This window comes from Pollicipes pollicipes, unplaced genomic scaffold (genome assembly GCF_011947565.3).
Source record: "Pollicipes pollicipes isolate AB1234 unplaced genomic scaffold, Ppol_2.1 Scaffold_832;HRSCAF=956_pilon_pilon_pilon, whole genome shotgun sequence".
NCBI classification, from domain to species: Eukaryota; Metazoa; Arthropoda; class Thecostraca; order Pollicipedomorpha; family Pollicipedidae; genus Pollicipes; species Pollicipes pollicipes.
The window spans coordinates 14136-20319 of NW_023597077.1; positions in this window are offsets into that span (position 1 = coordinate 14136).

The following is a 6184-nucleotide window of genomic DNA, read 5'->3' on the forward strand; positions in this document are numbered from 1 at the left end:
TAGAAATAAAATCACGCTATTAAACCCGTATTTCTTCATGCGTTATCCCTTCATGTCAGCGTACATACTGACCGCGCTTTGGCTACTGTAACAGAGCAGCAACATCACTTTCTACTCAGCACTTACATGCTGACGCTTTCTTAACTCAGACATGATTCGGCTGCATAGCAACTCCCCACTGAGACTCTTTTTGCTCCTCCTCACGAGAATTCACCCCGATTGGGAACGCCTGTCCGTTATACCGACCCCACACCGCTCCATAAAACATCAGTCGATCCTCCCTCAATGACATTAAGTCCCAGGCAACTCAAGCAGTTTCAGCAAATCAGCTAAACGTCCGGACGCGTGAAATAGTCTCCAAGACGACAAAAGTTACATCCGCTTACTCCACATCGGACAACTGCTGTTCCAGTTTGCTGGAGGGGAGAGATTGCGCTCCTGATGAGCACTTCTTTACGGGCGGGAGCACAGCTCGCAGCGAGTGGCATGGCTCGTGCCTCACAGACTCGTATCCCAGCAAACCAATGATCGAGGCACGGGGAATGCCAGGAGGGCGCGATGGACCACAGCCCACTTCATTAACACTCAAAATAATCACCTTGGCCGCGCTAAACTCGTAGTTGAGCGCGTCACAGGCGGGCAAATTTTTGCTTAACTTATATCACCCTTGCGTGCTTTATAACACTAATATTCCCACGTGTCTGCCTATATCGTTTATTTGCGGACGTTTAATCGCATACATTACCCAACGTAGATAGCAGAGGCATGCAAAACCACGATAGAGGGAGCCCGTGCCCCTGTACCCAGGCAAGCGCTGTAGGCCTAATGACCGTCACATATCTCTAGTCCATCAGAAAGGGTGCCTGCAATTCCCAACTCACGACAAAGCTGGGGACCACGGATCGAGGACAGATCCAAACATCGACAACGAAGTTTCGAAGCGAAGTGAGCCCAATCCCGGCGAACGAGATGACAGCCAATCGTATTGGTGGCAGCGCGGGGCGATGTGTTGCGGTGTGGAACGGCACCTACACGCTGACCGCGAGGGCTGCAAATCATCAGGCGACCTTTATCCTGTCCCATCCATAGGCGCACCGTGAGATGAGAAGCAGAGCAGGTATCAGTATAGCACGCCGTTGCTCGACTGGACAGAAATTTGGCCATGCAAACTAAATAAGCGCAGTGCCGAGCTTACCGCCGCCAATGGGTACCCCATCCCAATCTCTGTCACCGGAACTGTTAACTTTTCCGAATTCGTCCGACACGTCGATCACAGATGTCAGGACTTGGCATTCCCATTCAGACAATATTCCAGCAGTCATAGGAACTGTGCGCGGACGCTACACATCCATCCATCTCTGCTTCCCAAACTCTTGAAAGGAGCACAGTGCAATGCATTGACAAGTCCCATTGGTATGCGTTCATAAAGGCTTCGAGCTCCATTCGCGTATGTTGCCGGTCGTTTACATCACATTGTAGCCATCTTTATTAGCACCTCGTTGGTCTCGAAGTCACAAGAGGCGTCTCGCTAGTGTTAAAAGCCACTGTGATTTTCATTGCCTCACATAAGGCGAGGAGGATTTCCCTGAATCATCTGGTGGGCCGATTCCCCTGGTTTCTGGAATCTGGTCGTCAGGGGCTCTGATCTCGGTGGTAACCGTCTTCACTACCAATTTCATTTTACGGTACATTATGACATGCCCCTGCAATAGGGCATGATTGACAGAAAGTAGATGATTGCAGAATTGCAGATTTGCAATGACTACTGATGCACGAAATCACAGGAAATGAATGAGAATCTCTCGCCGTTGGTAACTGCTTGTAGTGCTGTATGACACACCTTGGTATTACCATATATCCTAAAAGGCCGTCTGGAACATTGTATGATATTCACGAGTGCTCTTAATATTATTTTGGGTCCAGCCAGTTTCATAATGCGAAGTACAGCTAAAACTATCCGTACAGCCACAGTGTGGTAGTGACAGGTTGACAAAGTCTCAACGTCAGTCAAATACTTAATTTCAAAACCATACATATACATAGCGATGCTGAGCACGCACTTCCGGCCTTTATGCATACAAGGTACATAACCGTATTTCGCTCCGCACAACCGTGCATTGAGCGGGATATCCCTGTTCACGTGGCCAGTTACATTTACATTTTCCTATTGTACATTTACAAGTACATTTGTTGTTTATCATTCCCTAATGTAACACCAAGCACATGTCCCCGAGTGATATTCCATCCCAATGTCCGACAGCGTGCGGCGCATCAGCACGGGGTCGTGCCAATGCCTGTTAGCGGACATCTTAACATCGCCCTATTAATTAATGCGGTCACGCTAGCACTGACCCATCGGGGGACACAGCTTCACGCAGTGAATGAAAGCTGTGTCCCGATGGGGACAACAGCTTACCCTCCGTTTTGAATTGGCATCCATTACCCTCCGTCCTTGACATGGGACGCAGCTTGCATTCACGCAGTGAACGTCCTGCCTTCGCCTGTACCAAAGGACAGCTTTTCGCTAGCTTATTAAATTATGCTAGACAATCTACAAACCACATTTTAAACCACTTTAGTACTCGTATATTATGCCAACCGATTTGTGCCATTTCTGACTTTTGCACAATCTCGATACCCATGAAGACAATTTCGGCGTCATTATTTGAGTCTATACGCATCCAAGCACCCGTAGTATTTCCACGTCCGTCCTTAATCCTTTTTTGACAGGTGGGACCTGCGGACGCTTGGGAAGTGAATAGGGTATGGAATGGGGCATGTCCACTCTACAAAGCGTGTTTTGCTCTCCACTCTAGCACGTGGTTAACCCTTGTCGAATGAGTGGTCGGACGAAAGCCGTCTGGGGTTTTCTTGAATAACTTGACAACCATTAAGGAAATTATGCTGATTTTCCGGTAGCTGAATAAGCTTACCATGCTGCCAATTGTTAGCACTTTTTCACAATCTGTCGTGATCGATGACGAGGGCCGTCACTTTCTAAGATCAGTTGTGAGGGGGAAGGGGCTGAGCCAATAAAGCTAAATTAACCTGCCTCCCCTCAAATCCTGATTTCTCCCCTAGTTTCGGCTATTTTGATTGGCATCACTAATGGCAAACTTAAACAACGTGGTCGGTTCCAAAATCGTTCCGATGTTGTGGAGTGACTTTCCATTCACAGCCAATGCGACCGGCACAATGATACATGACGATGGTGATATTGATAGTGATGCGTTAAGATACCTCGTGGACCAGCAGATCAGCTGCTTGCTGCATTTCATTGGCTCAGTATTCGCCTTTTTCTCGTACGCATTGGGGGGGGGGGGGGGCTCAGTAGAGCATGAGAGGGGCTCAAGCCAGCACCAAGAGGGGGCTCAGACCACCTCGAAAGTATACAAAGTGACAACCCTGCCTACGACTCACTTGTGAAAGTCATGTCAGTCATGTTTCTTGCCAAATCGAGAACATGGCTCACTTTATAGCAACTGGGACATGCTCTCTTTCTGTTCTATAAACAATATTTCTACATCAGTGACATCAGACCTGATTGCGTGCGTCTAGGGGTGAGCAGGTCAGGTCATTAAAGGACAAGCAAGGTCAAATATGTCAAACTGTTCTTTTTGTGGGTGTCATGCAAGAATGTTGTGTCATGATCACACCGCATCAGCACTATTTGGACGAAAACTGTGCCACCCGTTGTTGTGAACTTCTTGGACCACGGCCTCGCCTTGTCAAAGAAATGCAAACAGATACCCGAGAACCTGTTGACATTGTTTGCGCTGTTGTTGGCACACAGATGTTGCATTGGTAACTGCTCATTTTTCAACCCTCTTTGCTTATGGGCACTCGCATGCAAGTCACACTAATCTTCCAAGTGTCCAGCAACGTCATGAACTTTGTTACTGCCCGCATGCCACATTTGAGGTGTCCCGCCGCCACTTGTGATTGCAGTTGAAATATGTGACTGGTGCAGGTTGTGTGCGCTCGTTCAATGCTGCTTTTTATTCTGTAATATCCGCCTCGTGATTTTTGTTGGAAAACATTTTAAGACTACCTGAGATGCCGCCAAGCACATTGCTAGTCGTCAGGGACGAAGCCTGCGGACGTCGTCCGTTGTCGTCATCGCTAAGTGACGTCGTCGAGTGACGTCATCGTCTGACGTCGTCGAGTGACGTCGAGTGACTCAACGAGGCGCGGACACGATAAAATCACATAGCGTACAGTGAAAAAGGCACCACATTGATGCAGAGAGTCCTGTCGGCTTCACGCAACCGGTAGCCAACTGGTTGCAATGGGTGGCAAACGTGTGCCCCAAATTGACCCAACAGACAGGAAGCGCAATTGAACAGCTTAAAAGATCATTGCATCGTTTTTCTCCTTCACCATAACTCGTTCCGCATGCCATATACCGGTATTGAAACTATACATCATGCAATCCAATGAACATTTCGGCTGTGGTGATGTTTTCGTGGCCTGAAAGGTCCGCCCGGACTCGAATCGCGGCCATTTTTAGAACCGGAAGAAGGCAACAGGTACACTGGTGCTTACAAACTTACTTTTGGTTTTCGTGGCTTGGAAATTATCCTGCTTAGAGCATTTGTATCACTTCCGACAATGTTCCTCTACTCATCATCGTCGCCTGGGGGTCACCTACTGACCAATAATAATAACACAGATATTCATGGAAAGCTTAGATCACTATTGCCCCGCCGGTTTTCGGTCGATGCCCTACTGTCTTACTTCAAGAATCGGCATGGGATTCTGTCAAGCTCCCATCCCCGGGTAAGGTCGTTAACATGGCTCTTTCGGGCGAGGTTCTACCGTAGTTTTCCTGGAGAGATGAACGTGGGCATAAGCCCACGTACAGCATGTCTTAGGGACATCTGTTGACTCCTGGCAATTTGAAAACCGTACGGGAGCTGCGCACTCGCCTACGACGCCTGATACTCGCCCGCCGGGTGTCATGAACGTGTGGGGAGCTGGATTAGTGAGAGTCGCGACGCCTCTGTCTCTATCCGATTGACGGGCTGTCCCGCGAACGCGCTGAACCCGTCGGGTGATATGGTCTGACCTGTCCACTGCCAGCCAGGACCATGACAAAACCACTGCGTCGGTGCCCCAGGTGTACGCCTTTGTGCGTCTTCATATTCAATAATAATAGTTTCCTACACATTTCTGTCGTAAGAGACACGAAATAATAAAACCCATTGGAGGCAACCCTCGTTCTGCCGTCATGTCTTCAAAATGTTTCCCCGTCAGAAGAAGAGGAGACAGGTGAGGACACTGGGCTTTTGAAATGCACTTCTACAGAATAAATACGGCAGTGACGAGACTCGGTCCGCGATTGAAGCTGTGTACGCGGATGGCTTACGACCCTACGACGCCCCATAGATGTACGCGTTGCACGTGATTACAACGCGCTCGCACACGGACCGGACGCCACTGACGACTCGGCTATACCGCCACCCAAGGAAGCTGTGACGAACAAGGAGGCTCACGGGCGGCAGGGGGTTAGAGATTTTTGTATATGCCATTTTCCGTTTCCAGTTATGCTCAGATACCATTGCTCCGCCCACTTCCAAAACATTTCTTTGAGTAGAAAACGCAGGCATTTCCTCTTATTATTGTCGTCATTAGGGTTTACGATGCACTTAGTTGCTGGGGCTATGTGGCGTCGCCTGCCTCTCACCCAGGCAGGAAGGGCGGGCGCCGCCGGAAATCGAACCCCGTGCCACCAGTCTGTTGCTCGTGAGTTCCGAACACTGTCCGTTTACGCACGCACGGAATCATTGTTCAGACTATCGTCTTCGTCTGGTGTGTTAGGATGTATGCAACATTAACATTACAATGTTACGTACGTAACATTTTGAACACCATCCCATACTTCCCAGGACTCCCGGCAACGGTAAAAAAATAACTGACCGAAACGTTGGGTGCGTTAAGATTGCTACACCAGACAAGAGCGATGGTCCCAACAATTTGACTTCCGCAATACTGACACCTCACTCAGCCATTCCGTAAAGCTGTCAGGGTACATTTTACTCACTCTGATAGAGGGTGCTGGACTACACTCATCACAAAGCATTCCGTTCCGTTCTGTATTGCCTGCTGCACATTTCCCAATATGCTTTTTACAGCCTTCTGCTCCGCAAGACGGCAATTGACTGGCAGCAGCCTGAAAACAGCC